Source organism: Onychomys torridus, chromosome 2 (assembly GCF_903995425.1).
Source record: "Onychomys torridus chromosome 2, mOncTor1.1, whole genome shotgun sequence".
NCBI lineage: Eukaryota > Metazoa > Chordata > Mammalia > Rodentia > Cricetidae > Onychomys > Onychomys torridus.
The window spans coordinates 50,353,324-50,374,299 of NC_050444.1; the positions used below are offsets into that span (position 1 = coordinate 50,353,324).

Genomic DNA, 20,976 nt, shown 5'->3' on the forward strand with positions numbered 1-20,976 from the left:
TTCCTGATACTACTTGCCTTCTGATACTTCCTACCTAGGCTAGGTAACATCTCCCCTCATCCCACAAACAATAAAAATTCTGAGATTCCAGGCTGTTTCATTGTAGTAGGCACAGCTTCATCAGAGCATGCACAAGCTACCTGACCCCATATTTTCTGTATGTGTGTCTGCATAACTACACTTTCTTCATTCCATTGTCTCTCCTAATCAGGTCAAGTCCCATTCATACAGGGTATGTCTACAGTGAAAAATGCAATAAAACTAGAAATAAAGAAAGGGGAGGGATCCTTAGACCAAGAGAAGGCTGGGCATAAATATAGAAGGTGGGAGGAAGGTAAAGAAGAATAACAAGATAGTCCTATATAATATGCATACTACATATATAATTTAAATGAAATGTTCTAATCTGTGCTGACAATTCCCTGGGCAAGAACCAAAGTTCACCTATCAAAAACCTTAATACCAAGTATGAGAAATCTTCTTTTCAATTGCTGGTTAGAAATGTCCAAGATATCCCCAAAACATACAACCTAATGCTATTTCCCTTATTTGGCACCCAGAGGTGGAAGATAAGTTCCTATTGCTTAAGGCATCAGACACTTATGAAACAGTTCCCAGAAACTCCTGAGCTGCAGCTGACCTGAATGCTTCTTCCCTCCCTGAGTACTAACTTTAATAATACCAGAAGCTACAATGCAAGTTTCTAAAGGGGAAAAAAAAAAACACCAAAATTCTTATCCAACTATGATGTCTATGAACCACAGCAACAGCCACCATAACACCATAACACCAAGAATGCAGATGTGGCACACACACACAACAATTCACTAAAGTCTATTGGTCTTTGTTCAGCTCATATTTAGGCAGTCATGTTGGTAGAACTATGGGCATAGATTATAATATTCCTAGGAGAAACAATCTCATACCAAACTCCCTGATCTCCTGCTACTTACAGTCATTTCACCTTGGACTTAAAAGATCTGACCAACATGAGGGAAATTATGCCTGGTATTAATAACCTGGCCAACTACTTAGAACTATTGAAGTCATGAATGTTGGAGGAGAATTTATAATCACTACTGTATTAAACCAACATAATCACTAACTACATTCTAAATATTTATTCTTATACCCACAGATAATACAGTTTTCACTACTCATCAATGAAACAGATTAAGACCATTACCAAAAACAACAAAAACAAAAAAACAAAAAACAAAACAAAAGACAAAAACCATAAACAATGAAAGTTGTAGGGTCCAGTGTCAATGGCAACATCTACAAAACACTTCCATACATAAGACTCAGGGAACATTGAACAGGACGGGGTGGAAATAGAATCATGAGGGCATACTTTAAAAACCTGTACTCCAACAAATTGGAAAATCTAATTAGGAGTGGTTAATTTTTTCAGTAGGTATCACCTACCAAACTTAAATCAAGATTACATAAGCAATTTAAACGGAACTATAACCCCTATTGAAATAGAAGCAGTAATTAAAATTCTTCAAACCTAAAAATGCCCAGGGCCAGATGGTTTTAGCACAGAATTGTACAAGGCTTTCAAAGAAAAGTTGTCATTACACAAACTAGGAAGAGAAGGAACATTGCCAAATGCCTTGTATTAGGCCATAGTTACACTGGTACCTAAACTACATAAAGACTCAACTATTAAAAAAATTACAGAGCAATTCTCCTGATGAACATAGATGCAAAATTCTCAATAAAATACTTACAAACTGAATCCAAAAAAAAAAGAAAAAGACTATATATCATGATCCAGTAGTCTTCACCTCAGAGATATTGAGATGGTTCAATGTACATAAATTGATAAATGTCATCCACCATATAAAGAAGCTGAAAGAAAAAAAGTAACAAAATTGTATACTCCAACATGATAAAGTTCCTGGAGAAATTAAGGATACAAGGGATATACCACAAGATAATAAAGATAGTATGCAGCAAGCTCCTAGATAACATCAGCTCAAATGGAGAAAATCTCAAAGCATTTCCTCTAAAATACGGAGCATGATTCTCTCCATACCTATTCAATATAGTATAGGAAGTCCTAGCTAGCACAATAAGACAACTGAGGGAGATCAAGCAGATAGGAATTGAAAAGGGAGAAATCAAAGTAATTTTATTTGCAGATTATATGATAATATATGTGTGTGATTATATAAATTCCACCTAGAAATATTTACAATTGTTAAGTATTTTCAGTAAAGTAGCTTATTACAAAGTTAACTCACAAAATTCAGTAGCCCTTCTATAAACAAATGATAGACTTGAGAAAATCAGGAAAACACCACCTTTCACAATAGCCTCAACCATACAAACTATCTTGGGATAACTCTAACTAACCAAGTTAAATCTTTGTATAATAAATATTTCAAGACATAGAAGAATTAAATTGAAGAAGATTTCAGAAGATGAACAGATCTCCCACACTCATCCATCAGTATAATTTATATAGTAAAACTGGACATCCTACCAAAAGCAATCTACATTTTCAATGCAATTCCCATCAAAATTCCAAGATAATTCTTCACAGATCTTGAAAGGACAATTTCAGCTTGATATGAAAACATACACAAAAAAGCTCAGGGTAGTTAAAACATTCTGGAATAATAAAAGAAGTTCTGGAGGTATGTTCATCTCCAATTACAAGTTGTACTAGAGAAAAGTATATTAAGTATATTAGTATAAATTAAAAAAACCATGGATTTGGTATACACACTAACAGGTTAACAATAGAATCAAGTTGATGTTCTGGACATAAATCCACACACCTATTGACAACTAATTTTTAATAAAGAACTCACCAATACATACATAGACAAAGACAATATATTCAAGAAATTATACTAGCCAAAGTGTATGGCTACATACACAAGAATCAAATACTTATCACCCTGCACAAAACTCAAGTCCAGGTGGATCAAAGATCTCAACATAAAACCAGATACACTAAACCTGATAGACAAGAAAGTGGAGGATAGACTGAACTCAATTGTGACAGAAAAATGTTTCCTGAGCAGAAAACTGATAGCACAGGCACTAAGATAAACAATTAATAAATGGGACCTCATGAAACCAAAAGCTTCTGTAAGCCAAAGGTCACCATCATTAGGACAAAGCAGCAGCATAAATAATGGGGAAAGAGTTTTGCCAACTACACATCCAATAGAGGGATAATGTGCAAAATATATAAAGAACTTAAAGAACTAGATACCAAAAAAACTAATAATAATAATAGTAATCCAATTGAAAAATGTGGTACAGATCTAAGCAAGAAATTCTCAAAATTATCAAGAGAGGAAACTCAAATGGCTGAGAAACACTTAAAAAATGATAAAAAAAAAAAAACTTTAATCTTCAGACTAGTGCAAATCAAAACTACCTTGTGATTTCATCTTACACTGGTAAGAATCACAAAGTTCAACAAAACAAGTGACAGCTCATGCTGGTAAGGGAAACACTCATTGCTTATGGAAGTGCAAACTTGGACAGCCTTTTTGGAAATCAGTGTGGTAGTGCCTCAGGAAGATAAGAATTTATCTGCCATTCTTGGGCAAGCATCCAAAGGATGCTTCATCCTACAAGAGAGAAACTTGATCAACCATTATCATTGCTGCTCCATTCACAGCAGCTAGGAATTGGAAGTGTCCTAGACATTCCTCAGCAGAAGAGTGGATAAAGAAAATGTGGTACATTTATGAAATGGAGTATTACTCAGCTGTTATTTAAAAAAAATCATGAATGTTGTAGGTAAATAGATGGAACCAGAAAAAAATCATCCTGAGTGAAATAATTTAGACCCAGAAAAATGCAGTATATATTTGCTTCTGTGCTATATTTAATCATATGGATATTATCTACTAAGTCAATGATGACTAAGTTACAAGCCACAGAACCAGAAAGATTATATGTGGAGTAAATGCCTGAAGTAGGAGTGGATATACCTTCCTAGTTAAGCAAAGTAGAATAGATAACTATGGATGGATGGAGGAGGGACAAAAATTGGGGAATCAAGAGGTGAGAGGAAGGAAGAAGGGGGTGAGAGAGAGAAAGCTCAAAAAATGTCCATTTGAGGGATAGCATGGAAATCTAATACAGGAGAAGGTTCCTAACATACGTGCATAAATGAAGGCAACCATAAGTAAACAACCAAATAATGGGGATGACAAAATCCCAGCTAACCATCTCATGTCACCAAATGAAGTTTCCAGTTCTGGTTCCGCCTGACCCTGTGACCCCACAGCTTCTTATAAAATAATCATTCAGGGGCTCAATATTATTTATAAGCTATATGGCCTATGGCAGGCTTCTTGCTAGCTAGCTCTTTCATCTTAAATTAACTCATTTCTATTAATCTATGTATTGACATATGGCTGTGGCACTACCAGTCTGCTGGCATGGTGCTCCTTGGGTGGTGGGCTAGTATCTCTCCATCCTCTCCTTTCTTCTCTCTGTATATCTGTTTGGATTACCTTCCTGCCTCCAAGCTGCCTTGCCATAGGCCAATGCTGCTTTACTTATCAACTAATCAGAGCAATACACATTCACAGCATACAGAAAAACATCGCACAGCAGGATTGAGTTATATCTAATTAAGTTGTTGGATGCAGGGGTTCCATGGGAATTTCCAACCAACCCAGGCTATAGAAACCTATGTCAAGACTATAGGTTGCTCCCCACAAACTGACATCAAGGCCCTATTACTGAAGATAACACCTACACAACTCATTGAACACAGAGAAGTCAAATTGGTTCCTATATAGAGTCTTTATACCTACATGCTAGCCTCCTTGGTACAGAAAAGTACTTTGACTACTACCAAAGGAGAAAGGTAAATATCAACCCAGCCACAAACCTTGTATAGACAATTGTGTCCTGCCTAACTGATATGCTAGGACAAAGGTGGCAGAAAGCCTGTAGAAGTAAATGGCCAAATATCCTATTTGACTTACGGCCCACTCCATGAAATGGAAACCATACCTGACACTGTTCAGGTGACCAAGAACCTTAGACTAGATAGCCTAGGAACCCAGGGTAAAAGAAAATATTACTGCTCCTTGAAATAAACAAAAAAAAGTAGCAATAAAATGATTACTAATGACATTTTGTTTTACTCATAGATCAGGGCCTGGCTCAGCCATCACCAGAGAAATCCTGCAGCAAATAGGAATGAATATAGGGACCTACAGCCAAACATTATGCAGAGAGTGAGATTCCTTGTTACACCCATCCCTAAATGGAATGTATCCATCAAATCTCTATTCTCAGGACTCAGGAAGCTCTGTGGAAGAGGAGGCAGAAAGAGGGTAAGAACTAGAGGGAATGGAGGACACCAAGGAAACAGGCCTCTTAAGTCAACTGAATCAACACACACATGAACTCACAGAGATAGTCATTATGTACAGAGCCTGCATGGGTGTGCACCAGATAGGGCCCTAGAGCTGAAAGGAGGTGTGAATGCATGCCCCCATCCACAATACAGCAATTGTCAGCTAGTAACCTCCTGCAAATGAAAATTTAGTTTCTTTCAATTGAAAATCACTGTATTTAGTTGTTCTTTGGAGACTCGTGATTTTATTTGACCTTTTCTTGAAATCTAAGCTACTATTTGACCACTGAAAGATCCTGGGATTAATACTGAATGATGAAAAGTGAATACTTGTTGGTTGAACTTTTTACTTTTTTGACCCTTTGCTTTTTTTGGCGGGGGGTACCACCCAGCTCCCAAATAAATACACACAGAGACTAATAATTACTTACATATGCCCGGACTTACCTTTGCTTATTTCCTGACAGCTTTTCTTAAATTATCCCGTCTACCTTTTGCCTCTGGGATTTTCCCTTTTCTCACTTCTGTAAATCTTACTTTCACCCATATTCCCTGGCTGGCTGTGTAGCTGGGTGGCTGACCTTTGGTGTCCTCTCTTCTCTTCTTGCTCCTCTTTCTATTTTCCCTTTTCTCTCCCCTCCTATTTATTCTATCTGGCTGTCAGCTCTGACTATCCTTTCTCTTTCCTTGCTATTGGCTGTTCAACTCCTGTTAGACCAATCATGTGTTTAGGCAGGCAAAGTAACACAGCTACACAGAGTTAAACAAATGCAACATGAAAGAATGCAACACATTTTTGCATCATTAAAACAAATGCTCCACAGCATAAACAAATTTAACACATCTAAAGGTAATATTCCACAACAGTTAGTTTCAAATAATGTGTGAGGAAAAGTGCCTCTGGGTTTGGTAGATAAACCTAAGGGGGAAAAAAAAAACAAACAAACAAAAAAACAAAACAAAACAAAACAAAAAAACAAGAATTAAGTCAATGAAATTTGCCTATGAAATAAACACAAGACATACCAGTGTTTACACTACTGAAGATTTTATTTGTATGCCTGTGTTGGTTTGTATGTTCTGGTGTTTAGGACTTGGGGGATATGCATATGTTTGTTTTGATATTTTGGGATGGGGTTGGTATTGTTTTTAAAATACAGTCCTACTATGTAGCTGGCCTCAAAGTCATGATTCTTCTATCTCAGCCTCCTGAGTGTTGGAGAAACGAACTAAGCTTAAGGGTAGGCTGTATGCCCAGCAGCAGATGGTCAACAGAAAAAGAGCTCAACAGCATCTTTGGAGGTTTCTTGTATCATAATGTAGTGCCGTGGCTTTTAATTTCTTCTTTTTTTTGTAAATTTTATTTATATATTTTTCTTATTTCTTTTAATGTTACCGGTCCTTTTTGTATGATATAATGGGTTCCAGTTTATTTTTTTTAATAGAATTCTTGAGAGTGTCTCTGCTTCTGATGCCTTTTCTTGGGCTCTTTTTCTTCTTTTTGTTTTCTAATGTGGGTTCTTTTGTTTTATCTTATTATATTTTACTTTGTTGTATTTAATTTTAATTTGTCATTACACCTTAGAAGCCTGTTTATTTTCTAATGAGAGGCAGAAAGGGGATGAATCTGGAGGGGCTTGGAGGTGAGGAGGACCTGGGAAGAGTAGGGGGAGGAGAAACAGTAATCAAGATATATTATGTGAGGGATAAAATCTTTTTTCAATAAAAGGAAAATATATGTTAAAAGACCTAGAAAAAAACAGCATAAGGAAGTAAATTTTAAATTCTAAGAATTGCCTTTAATCCCATCACTTGGGAGGCAGAGGCAGGTGGATCTCTGTGAGTTCCAGGCCAGCCTGGTCTCCAAATCGAGTTTCAGGAAAGGCACAAAGCTACACAGAGAAACCCTGTCTTGAAAAACCACACAAAAAAAGAAATATTATTTTTCTACCAATTGAGTTATTTCTTCTGAACATACCAATATTTGATAAACATTTATGTCAGTTAAAAAAGAGAAGACTTGGAGATATAGAGATAGTTCATCAGTTAAGAAAGCATATTCAACTTGCAGAAGACCCAATCAGGTCCCAGTATCCACACTGGGCAATTCCTATCTGCCTATGACTCCAGCTCCAGAAAACAGGGCATCCTATTCTGGATTTCAAAGCACTAGCATAGACATGTGCTTACCTACATATACATATATGTATATGCATGTATGTATGTATGTATGTATGTATGTTTGTATGTATGTATCTGTACATACATATGTAGTTTTAAAATAAATTTTTAAATAAGAAAAATCAAATACTTCAGATATGAAATTAGACATGTTACAATGGACACTGTAAAAATGAAAATTCTCATCAAGATAACTATGAATTAGTGCATGCCAATAAGTCTGAAAATCTGGAAAAGAAAGTCAGTTTCTACACACATGCGTTTACTAAGATTGAGTCATGAAAACTGAATACCTGAACATAGTAATAGCAAGTAATGAGATTGGATCTTGAGTATTCACACTTCAAAGAAATAACCTTAGTCAGCTTCTTTGTTAAATTGTACCAAATAACCTAGAGATAAAGAGTTACCAACTGTTTATATTGTTAAAAAAATAGACAAGAAGTTCCTACCAATAATCTTTTATGGCTAGCATAAACCTAATAATGTAAGAAGGGAAAAGCAGTATATAAAAGAAAACTCAATGAACATAGATGTTAAAATCCTCAATGAAATACTAAGAACAGCATTTTAAAAATTAAATATTCAGCAGTCCCCACAAACTGGCCAGCAGATGAGAGATCTGTCAGCAGGCTGAACCACCAATGCCATCACTACTCACTGGTTCTGTTTCCCCAAGACCCACTCTGCCACAAAACCCCAGAAACTCCAGCGAACTCCATAGGAACAGGTACAGCTCACACCCATTGTGAAATTTTGTCTGTGTTCTGACAAATAAAACGTGGCTGAATATCAGAGGGCAGAGCTAGCAACTGGTTAACCATAGAGGTCTGGAGGTCTGTACAGACAGGAGACAGGAAGTGATATGGCTGGGAGGAGAGAAGTCTGAGGAGTTAAGAAGGTAAGAGGTGATGGTGGCTGCTCCTTTACTTCTCTGCTCTTTCAGCTTTCACCCTTGATGTCTGACTCTGGGTTTTTAGTATTAAGACCAATTAGAATTCATGCTACATCTGTCATCCAACTTTGGGGCACAAATTCATGGAAAAGCCACCAGTCTGTTTGTAACCACCATCACAGGATGGAGCTGCACTTGGCCAGAGTAACTACCCTACCTTCTACCTACCTCCCAGGATTTCTTCTCTATTTTCCCTGAGCAAGTTTTTCGTTTGTTTGTTTTATGTTGCAGCCTCTGCAACAAACTCCACAGGCACATGGGTTCAATAGGCTTCAGGAGTTAGCCACTCATCACCAGCCAGCTCTGTTTTTAGGCAGTTCCAACCACACGTGTTTCTTTCCCAAGATCTCCTGTGGCATTTTTCAAACAGCAGGTTCCCCCTCCCAGACTTTTCCTGAACCCCATAGGGCTGCTACCAAACTAAGTAGCTACCTTGACACCTGATCAGGTTTCTACTGTTCTATGCAGCAGCAGTCAGCAGTCAGGCCCTCCCTTCTAAAGTATGTGGAAGTTGTGGCAAAGGCAAACATTGGACTAATGAATGTAGATCAACAAGAGACAATCAAGATAACCCTTTGCCATGTGGAAATGCTTTGAGGGGCGCTCAAAGACTCCCATGTCAAATTTAGTTCAGTTGTTTCCTGTCATCTTGGAGGAAACTCCTTCCTAGAGCAATTGAAGGACTTAATGCCTATTGTTAAAAACAAGATACTGCTCTAGATGACAGAAGAGCTTTAAAGATAAAACAAAGCCAGGCGGTGGTGGCACATGCCTTTAATCCCAGCACACAAGAGGCAGAGCCAGCTGGATCTCCATGTGTTCGAGGCCAGCCTGGTCTGCAGAGCGAGATCCAGGACAGCCTCCAAAGCTATACAGAGAAACCCTGTCTCGAAAAACAAAACAAACAAACAAACAAACAAAAAGATAAAACAAAAATATCAGGAGAAACCATAAATCAAAATTGATAGATTATATTTGAAAAAGGGAAACCTCTTGATTAGAAGAGGTGATATCTCATCAAACAGCATGGCTGTTCACTCTAAACTAACTTATGAAGCTAACAAATGCTTCTTACTTAAACAGATATGACTTGCCATAAGGGAACCTCCCCAAAATTCGGGTTTGGGAAGGGTTTTGGTTTTGTCTTTCTAGGAGAATAAAGGCAACCAGCTAAGGAACCTAAAGTCCACTGGGCAAATGAGACAAATCTGAAGAAAAAGGATGAATTATCCAGAGAAAATGTCCCAAGAAAAGGAATAAATTGGCCTATTGATATATCACATTTCCAACAGGGTAAAATTTCATAAATCTTCCTAAATGTTTGTTTCTGCTGTTCTCTACAGACACATAATGCAAATAGCCTTTTTGTAGTTCAGGTTCAATTAAAAATTAAAACTGCCTTTTCAGTTGGAGCATGGCTCTCTCCTTCTCTAAACCCAAGCATGTTGTTAAAAGAAAATTTAGAGTCCCTGTTTCATATCAGAATAACCACCTGGTATGAGACAAAAGAAAACCAAAATCAAGGGACAATTATTGTCACAAACTTCTTACCCTTCAAATTTATTTTGACTGTTTAAAACTTTTTCTTGTGTATAGTACTGTCTTAAAATTTAAACTTTCTGTTTTGATGTTAATGATGTTTAAATTTTCTACAGTGAATGATAAACTTTCCTAGCAGGAGTCTCTGAAGTCTCCAAAAAAGATGATGGAGCTCCACAAGGACAATTCCACCTGGACTATGATAATGCCACTAAGCCGGCAAACACCATATAAAGAGCTTTGGAGTAAAAACTGCTCAGATCAATTTCAAGGTGCCTGGCTGAGATGATCAAGCTTTACAGACTACTCCAGCCAGGGCTTCAGTTAAGCCCTGCAGTTTCCCATCACACAGAGACTGGACAACAAATGACACAGCCAGCTCTCCAGGACTGGACCATCATCCCATTTCTCTCAGAGTCCCATAAAGATGCCATCACCACTAGACAGCAGGAAGTAATTTTAAGAACACAACAACCAATAGCCAGAACCTGTAAACAACCTAGACACCCCTCAATTGAAGACTGGATGAAGAAAACATGGTACATATACACAATGGAATATTACTCAGCTGTAGAAAAACAAAGACATGAAATTTGCAGGCAAATGGATGGAACTGGAAAATATTATCCTGAGTGGAAAAAAAAAAATACCCTCAGATTCCGAAAGACAAACATGGTACATACTCACTCATAAGTGGACACTAGATGTAAATCAAAGACTAACTAGACTACAACCCACAGATCAGATCTAGAGAATTTAGATAAAAAGCAGGGCCCTATTAGGGTTGCATGGATTACCCTGTAAAGGGGAAAGAGATGAGATTTTCTGGGTAAACTGGAGGTAAGGGGCAATAGAGAGAAGGGGAGGGAGGATCAGAACATGAAGGGATAGGATGGTTGAGCTGGAGGAGGGATGGAATGAGAGAGCAATGAAAAAGATACCTTGATAGAGGGAGCCACTATGGCGTTAGTGAGAACCATAGTGCAAGGGAAATTCCCAGGAATCCACAAGGATGACCCCAGTTAAGACTGCTAGCAAAAGTGGAGAGAGTGCCTGAACTGGCCTTCCCCTGTAATGAGATTGGTGAATTCCCTAAAGGTCATTATAGAGCCTTTATCTAGTAACTGATGGAAGCAGATGTAGAGATCCACAGCCAAACACCAGGCTGAGCTCTGGAAATCCAGTCAGAGAGAAGGAGGAGAGATTATATTAACAAGAGGGATCAAGATTATGATGGGAATTCTACAGAGACAACTGAACCAAGCTTGTGGGAAACTCCCCAACTCTAGAATGACAGCTGTGAAGCCTATATTGGACTAAATTAGGCCCTCTTCATGTGGGAAATAGTTATATTGCTTGGTCTGCTTGACACAAAGACTCAACAAAGAAAATGAATTACAGACCCATTTCCTTCTTGAACATTGATACAAAAATACTGGCAAACCAATTCCAAGAACACATCTAAAATATCATCCACCATGATCAAGTAGGCTTCATCCCAGAGATGCAGAGATGCCTTAAAATACAAAAATCTGACAATGTAATTCACTATATAAACAAAATGAAATTAAAAAAAAAAGATCATTTCATACTGAAAAAGCCTCTGACAAAATCTAACACCCCTTCATGAGAAAAGTCTTGGAGAAATCAGGGATAAAAGGAACATATCTAAACATAATAAAAAGCAATATACAGTGATCTGACAGCCAACATTAAATTAAATAAAGAGAAACTCAAAGCAATTCCACTAAAAATCAGGAGAAAGCCAAAGCTGTTCACTCTTTCCACTTCTATTCAATGTTATACTGGAAATTCTAGCTAGAGCAATAAGACAACAAAAGAAGATCAAGAGAATACAAATTGGAAAGAAGGAAATCAATCTATCTTTATACAGTTTGTATATGATACTGCAGTATACACAAGTGACCACAAAAATTCTACCAGGGAGCTCCTACAGCTGATAAACACTTCCAGCAATGTAGCTGATTACAAGATTAACTCAAAAAAAAAAAAAAATCAGTAGGCCTCCTATATACAAATGACAAATGAGCTGAAAAAGAAATCTGGGAAACAATACCCTTTGCAATAGACATAAATTACATAAAATATCTTGGAGTAACTCTAACCAAACAGGGGAAAGACCAGTATGAAAAGAACTTTAAGTATTTGAAGAATGAAATCTGAGAAGATATCAGAAGATGAAAAGATCACTCATGCTCATGTATCAGTATGATTAACATAATAAAAATGGCCATCTTACCAGAAGCACTCTACAGATTCAAGGCAATTCCCATTAAAATTCCAACACAATTCTTTTTAGACCTTAAAAGAACAATACTCAACTTCATATGGAAAAACAAAAAACTCAGGATAGCTAAAACAATCCTGTACAATAAAGGAACATCTATTGGTAACACCATCCCTGACTTCAAGCTCTACTATAGAGCTATAGTAACAAAAACAGCATGGTACTGGTATAAAAGCAGACAGATCAATCACTGGAATCAAATCAAAGACCCTGACAAAAATCCACACAGTTATGACTACCTAATTTTTGACAAAGAAGCCAAAATTTTACAATAGAAAAAAGAAATCATATTCAACAAATGATGCTGTCAGCATGTGAGAAGAATGCAAATAGATCAATATCCATCACCCTACAAAACACTCAAGACCTCAACAAAAATGCAGCTACACTGAACCTGATAGAAAAGAATGTTTAGAATATCCTCGAACACATTGGAACAGGAGTCTACTTCCTGAATATAACACCAATACCACAGACACTAAGATCAACAATTAATAAATGAGACTTCATGAAACTGAGAAACTTCTGAAAGCAAAGGACATGGTAAATAAGACAAAATGACAGCCTATAGAATGGGAAAAAGTCTTCACCTATTCCACATCTGACAAAGGGCTGATCTCCATAACACATAAATAACTCAAGAATCTAGACATCAAAATACCGAATAATCCTATTTAAAAAATGGTTACAGTTTTAAACATAGAATTCTCAACAGAAGAATCTCAAATGGCTGAGATACACATAAAGAATTATTCAACATCCTTAGCTATCAGGGAAATGCAAATCAAAATGCCTCTGATATACCATTTTATACATGTCAGAATAGCTAAGATCAAAAACAAACACTAGGGACAACTTATTTTGGAGAGAATGTGGAGCAAGGGGAACACTCCTCAATTGCTAGTGGGAGTGCAAATCTGTACATCAACTTTGGAAATAGATATGATAGTTTCTCTGAAAACTGGGAATCAATATCCTGCTATACAAATCTTTGGCATATACCCAAAGGATGCTCAATCATACCACAAGAAAACTTGTTCAACTATGTTCATAGCAATGTTATTTGTAATAGCTGTAACCTGGGAACAGCTTAGATGCCCCTCAACTAAAGAATTGATGAAGAAAATGTGATATATTTACAAAATTGAATATTACTCCACAATAAAAACAATGACATCATGAAATTTTCAGGCACATGGATGGAACTAGAAAAAAAAATCATTCTGAGTGAGAAAATCCAAACCCAGAACCACAAACATGGTATGTACTCACTCAGAAATGGGCATTAGCTGTAGAGTGAAGAATAACCGTGCTACATTCCACAGCCCCAGAGAGGCTACCTAACAAAGAGTTCCCACAGAGGGTCACATGGACTTCCCTGGGAAGAGAAAATAGATGAGATCTTCTGGGTGAACTGGGAGCAGAGGTTAGAGGGTGATGGGAACACAAGGAATTGGGCTGAGTAGATTGTGGGTGGGACAAAACAAGAAATTAATTTAAAAAAATGTCTGATGGGTGGAATATTTCAGGGTCAGGGAGAAACCTGGTACTAGGGAACCTCCCAGGAATCCTCAAGGATGACTCCAGCTAAGACTCATATCAATAATGGAGAGGGTACCTAAACTGGTCATCACCTGTAATCAGACTGCAATTAGAGAAATTTCATCTGATGGAAACATGCAGAGATCCACAGCCAAGTATTGGACTGAGCTCCAGGAACCCTATCGAAGAGAAGAAAGCAGAATAGTACAAGCCAAGGATGGTCAAGTTTATAACAAGGGAACCCACAGAACACTAACCTGGACTTGTAAGAATTTACAGACTGGATTAACAGCTGGTGAGCTTGTGTGGGACATATTTAGATCCTCTATATATGTGTGACAGTTGTGTAGCTTGGTCTATCTGTGAGACTTTTAGCAGTGTGATCAGGGCCTTTCTCTATAGAGTGGGCTGGCTTTTGGGAACCTATTCCTCATACTGGGTTGCTTTGCACAGCCTTAATACAAAGTGAGGAGTTTAGTACTACCTCAACTTAATATGCCGTGCTTTGTTGGCACCCAAGGGAGGCCTCCTTCTTTCAGAACAGAAACAGAAGTGTGGATTGGGGGCACAGGGTAGATGGGGGAGGGAACAAGAGATGAGTGGGAGAAACTGAGGTTGGGATATAAAATAAATGAAAAAAAATAATAAAAAGGAAAAAATTAAATTTCATTATTATCAAATAAGATTCTTACTAGTGATGTAAAAGTATAGTTCAATATATTTGAATCATTACATGTTCTTTGTTTTTCACTCATATACTACATCCCAACCACAGGTCCACAGTTACCCATACCTCATCTTCTCCCAGTCCCTCACCACTTCTCCCTTATCCCCTTCCCCCTATATCCACTCCTCTTCTTAATTTCTCTTCAGAAAATGGCATGCCTCCCAGGGACATTAACTATACATTTCCTATCATGTTATACTAAAATTAGGCACCCCCCCCATATAGGCCTGGTAAGGCAACCCAGTAGGAGGAAATGGATCTCAAAAGCAGGCAAAAGAGTCAGAGACACCTCTGTTCTGAGTGTGATAGTACTAGGAGAACCCCAAAATACACAACCATAACATATATGTAGAGAACAAAGGTCAAACCCATACAAACTGATTGTCCCTTCAGTCCCTGTAAGCCTGCCTGGACCCTGTATCATTGATTCTGTGCATCATTTCTTGTGGTATCTTGACCCTTCTGGGGCTTAAAATATTTCCTTCCTCTCTTCTGCAGGATTCCCCCAGCTCTGCCTAATGATTTATTGTGGGTCTCTGCATCTATTCCCATCATTGATGTATGAAGCCTCTCTGATGATGATTATGCTAGACACTGGTCTGGTTACAAAAGACGATCTGTATCCCTCATTACTAGGAGTCTTCCATGCCGTCACCCTTATGGATTCCTGGGAGTTTTCATTGCATAAGGCTTTTATCTCACTTCTAAAATGTTCCCAAATTCAAGTTGTCTCTCCCAGTACTCTCTCAGCCCACCACCACACAACCTAGTCCCTCCTGTTCCCAGTACATCTGTGAAATCGATTGTATTTCCCCTTCCCAGGGAGATCCATGAATCCTTCCTTAAGCCCTCCTTTCTATTTAGCATCTCTGTGTCTGTGAGTTGTAACTTGATTATCCTGGACTTAACAGCCATGAGCCACTTTTAAGTGAGGAAATATTGTGTTGTTTTTTTTTTCCTTTCTGTATCTGGGTTACCTTACTCAGGATGCAAATCTATACATATTTTACAACAGAATAAATGATGATCTACATGGTAACCCCAATAGCAGCAGGTACAAAGACTGAAAACAGCAATAATGAAATTCAATATTCATTCATGACAAAAATGCTGATCACATTGTGACTTCATTGAATTTTTCTTAAATATAGTAAAAAGCCTTATGGAGATATGGCTATTGTGCCAATAGCAATTATTAATCAATCAAACAGAAACCATAAGCTTATTTTCTTGTTGCTTTCTCTTTCTTTTGTTCTTTCTTAAATTTATTCATTTATTTTTTGTTTGATTGATTGATCAATTGATTTGCTCTTTGAGAATTTGTTTTGATCAAATTTAACTACTTCCCCTTTATCTCTGTCCCTGCCCTTTTTCTACCCTTCTGTGTGTGAACATCACATTCCAAGGTGAATTTATTGAGGAATCTTTCCTTCAATCTGTGCTCCCAGATACTTTGCTGAAATTCAGCTGGCTGCTAATTTGTGGTTTAACTTGTGGGCCTTTTATTCTGAGTTTACATTTTATTTTTACACTGTGCTGTATGATTGTTACAGACTCATATATTTTGAATAGAGGGGGAATGGTGTCTCTTCCTGTCTTCTTTGTGCTCATGATAAATTTGGCTAGTTGAACTTTCTGTGATTTATTTTGTCTCTGTCATTCTAGATGGTTGGAAGTTACTTACAATGATCTTTCTGTTTACTTAGATATTATATCCTTCTGAGGTCTTTTATGTAATTGAAGACTAGATAGTTAAAATTATGGTTTTCCTTTGTTATGGTAAGAGATAAGGTAGCTATGAAACCTTAAGACTCACAAATATAGGAGAGATAGGATATCTTCTTTAATTTTGCCAAATAAAAATAGACTAGATATTGTAACTATAATCCTTGCTTGATAACTGTTCTAATATATGTAATTTTACTATGTGAAAAGTTAAATCTTCCTTTTTGTTTAGACAGAATAGGGGAAATGCTGTGGGATAATGCTTTTGTATACTGGTTTAATAAAATATTGATTGGCCAGTAGCTAGGCAATAAGTATAGGTGGGATAAACAGACAAGGAGAATTCTGGGAAGAAAAGGCTGGGTCACAAGACACCAGCCCACCATCCAGGGAGCAGCATGTAATGGCATACAGGTAAAGCCATAGAACATGTGGTAAAATATACATTAACAGAAATGGGCTGAGTTTAAGTATATGAGTTAGTCAGTAGAAAGTCTGAGTTAATGCCCAAGAAGTTTTAATTACTATAAGCCTGTGAATATTTAGTTGAGTCTGAGTGGCTGCTGGACTGGTAGGTGAGAGAGATTTGTCCTGACTGAAGGCCAGGCAGAAAATAGGTAAACTTCAGCAGTTACAGTCCCCATAAATCAATCTCTCTCTCTCTCTCTCTCTCTCTCTCTCTCTCTCTCTCTCTCTCTCTCTCTCCATATTGAGCCCAGTTTAACTTAGCATACTACTCTTGGATATAGATTCTACCTTTCAGTGTGGTTGCTATACTAGAGGCCACACCATTTAAAAAAAAAAAAGAAAAAGGGAAAAAAAAAAAAACCCTGACACTATTTATCCCAGCAGCTATAACTCCTCAACTAAGGATGGAACTATGTGCCCACATCCACACCCTCACTGATGATGGGATTTTGTCTGACTAGGGCTTGTGTATGTCTTGTGCATGGGGCCACAATCACTGTAAATTAATATTTGTCTCTTCTTTGTGTCTAGAAAATACTGCTTCATTTATGTCAGATATCCCCTTATGTTCTTAAAATCTTTCTGCTCATCCCCAACAAAATCCCAAAACAATTCTTCACAGACTTGGAGAAAATAATACTCAACTTCATATGGAAAAACAGAAAACCCAGAATAGCCAAAAGAATCTTATACAATAAAGCAACCTCTGGAGGCATCACAATCCCTGACTTCCAGCTCTACTATAGAGCTACAATAATAAAAATAGCTTGGTATTTCCATAAAACTGACATGTCGACTAATGGAATTGAATTGAATACCCTGCATTAAGCCACACATGTATGAAAACCTAATTTTTGACAAAGAAGCCAAAAATGTACAATGGAAAGAAGAAAGCATCTTCAACAAATAGTGCTGGCATACCTCAATGTCAACATGTAGAAGATTGCAAATAGATCCATATCTACCGCTCTGTACAAAGCTCAAGTCCCAGTGGATCAAAGACCTCAAAATAAATCCAGTTACTCTGAAATTGATAGAAGAGAAAGTAGGAAGTAGTCTTGAATGGCACAGGAGACCACTTCCTAAATATAACACTAGCACAGACACTGAGAGCAAAAATTAATAACTGAAAAGCTTGTGAAAGGCAAAGGACATGGTAAATAAGACAAAATGGCAGCCTACAGAATAGGAAAAAACTTCACCAACTCCACATCTGACAGAGGGCTGATCTCTAAAGTATATAAAGAATTCAAGAAACTAGACAACAGCCATTGCAGTACATTGAGCTCCATAGAGACAGCTCTGGGGCAAGCAAGAGCCAAATGGGCACTGGGTAACTCTGTGCCTAGTGGAGGAAAATCAACTAGACATGGGCAAGGGAGATCCTAAGAAGCCCAGAGGCAAATTGTCTTCATATGCATTCTTTGTGCAAACTTGCCAGGAGGAACACAAGAAGAAGCACCCGGATGCTTATGTCAACTTCTCAGAGTTCTCAAAGAAGTGCTCAGAAAGGTGGAAGACCATGTCTGATAAAGAAAGGGGGAAATTTGAAGACATGGCAAAGGCTGACAAGGCTTGTTATGAAAGACAAATGAAAACCTACATCCCCTCAAAGGGGAGAACAAAAAGAAGTTCAAGGACCCCAATGCACCCAAGAGGCCTCCTTTAGCCTTCTTCTTGTTCTGTTCTGAGTATCACCCCAAAATCAAAGGGAATACCCTGGCTTGTCCATTGGTGATGTTCCAAAGAAGCTGGGGAAGATGTGGATTAACACTGCTGTGGACAACAAGCAGCTCTGTGAAAAAAAAGGCTGCCAAGCTGAAGAAAAAGTAAGAAAAGGATATTGCTGCCTACAGAGCTAAAGGACAACCTGATGCAGCAAAGAAGGGGGTTGTCAAGGCTAAAAAGAGCAACAAAAAGAAGGAAGAGGAAGATGATGAGGAGGATGAAGAGGATGAGGAAGAGGAGGAAGAAGAAGATGAAGATGAAGAAGAAGATGATGATTAATAAGTTGGTTCTAGCACAGTTTTTTTCTTGACGATAAACCATTTACCCCCCCACCCCTGTACACAACTCATTCCTTTTAAAGAAAAAAATTGAAATGTAAAGCTGTGTCAGATTTGTTTTTAAACTGTATAGTGTCCTTTTTTGTATAGTTAACGCACTACTAATGTGTCTTTAGATAGCCCTGTCCTGGTGGTATTCTTAATAGTCACTAACCTTGCCTGGTACAGTCTAGGGGTTGTAAATTGGCATGAAAATTTAAAGCAGGTTCTTGTTGGTTGGTGCACAGCACAAATTAGTTATATACGGGGATGGTGGAGTTTTTTTGTTAGTTTTTGTTTTATTTTTTTGTTTTTGTTTCTTTCATCTTCAGTTGTCTCTGATGTAGCTTATACGAAGAAAATTGTTGTTCTGTTAACTGAATACCACTCTGTAACTGCAAAAAAATTGCAGCTGTTTTGTTGACATTTTGAATGCTTCTAAGTAAATACAATTTTTTATTAAAAAGGAAACTAGACATAAAAATATCAACCACTCCAATTAAATAATGGGTTACAGAGTTAAACAGAATTCTCAACAGAAGAAGCTCAAATGGCTGAAAGACATTTAAGGAATTGCTCAACATCCTTAAGTCATGAGGGAAATGCCAATCAAAATGACTCTGAGATGGCTAAGATCAAAAACACTAATGACAGTTTATAATGGAGAGGATGCAGAGCAAGGGGAACACTCTTCCACTGTTGGTGGGAATGCAAACTTATACAGACACTTTGTAAATCAGTATGGCTGTTCCTTAGAAATTTGGAAATCAATTTATCTCAAGACCCAGATCACTCTTGGTATCATTCTTAAGTGTATACTCAAGGAATGCTCAATCTTACCACAAGGACACAGGCTCAACTATATTCACAGCATCATTACCCATAATTAGATGCCCCTCAACCAAAGAATGTATAAAGAAAATGTGGCACATATATACAATGGAGTACTACTCAGCAGTAAAAAACAATGACATCATGAAATTTGTAGGCAAATGGATGGAACAAGAAAATATCCTGAGTGAGGTAACCTAGACTCAGAAGGACAGGCATGGTATGTACTCACTAATAAGTGAATTCTAGACGTAAAGCAAAGGATAACCAGACTTCAACCCACAGCTCCAAGGAAACTAACTAGCCAGAGGACCCTAGGAGGGATACATGGATCACCCAGAAAAGGAGAAATAGATGAGATCTACATGAGCAAACTGGGGGTGAGGGGGTGTAATGGAGGGCAAGGGATGGGGGATGAGACCATAGGGGAGCTAGAACAGGCTCAGAGTGGGAGAGCAAGGAAAGTGATAGCATGATAAATAAAGACATCATGGGAATAAGGAGAAACAAGGTATTAGGGAAATTCCTAGGAATCCACAAGGATGACCCCCACCTTGGACTACTGGCAATAATTGAGGGATGCCTGAACTAGTCTACTCTGGTGAACAGATGCATGAGCACCCTAACTGTAATCACAGAGCCTTCATCCAGGGACTGATTGAATCAGATGCAGAGATCCACAGCTGGGTGCCACACCAAGCTCCAGAAGTCCAATCTATGAGAGAGAGGAGGGATTTTATGATCAAGAGACATCAAAATCATGATGGGAAAGTATACAGAAATGGCCACCCAAACTAGTGGAAATGCACGAACTGTGGACCAATAGCTGTGGAGTACACATGGTACTAGTCTAGGACCTCTGGATAGGCAAGACAGTTGTTTAGCTTGAACTATTTAGGAGTCCCCCATGCAGTGGGATCAGTATCCATCTGTGATGCATGAGCTGGCTCTTTGGAACCCAGTGCCTATGGCGTGACACCTTGCACAGCCTTGGTGCAGGGAGGAGGGGTTTGGACCTGCCTCAACTGATTGTACCAGGCTCAGCTGACTCCCCATGGGAGACCTTGCCTTGAAGGAGGTGGCAATGGCAGATGGGTTGGGGAGGGAAGGCTGGGAGACTGGAGGAGGGAGGAGAGGGGAATCTGGGGTTGGTATGTAAAAGGATTAGAAAATTTAATAAATTAAATTTTAAAAAGTCTTTCTGTTCCCTCTACTCTGATGATCTCTGAGACTTTCAGGAAGCAGTATGTTATAGCCATACCATTTGTGGCTAATTTCTGCAAAGTCTCTTGTCCTCTGAACACT

The 20,976-nt window shown here is 38.1% G+C and overlaps 1 pseudogene; it reads left to right on the forward strand.

Annotated features, from left to right (window-relative positions):
* Nucleotides 1–18,164: 18,164 nt before the first annotated feature.
* Nucleotides 18,165–18,802, forward strand: LOC118578886 (annotated as a pseudogene).
* The last annotated feature ends 2,174 nt before the right edge of the window (nt 18,803–20,976 follow it).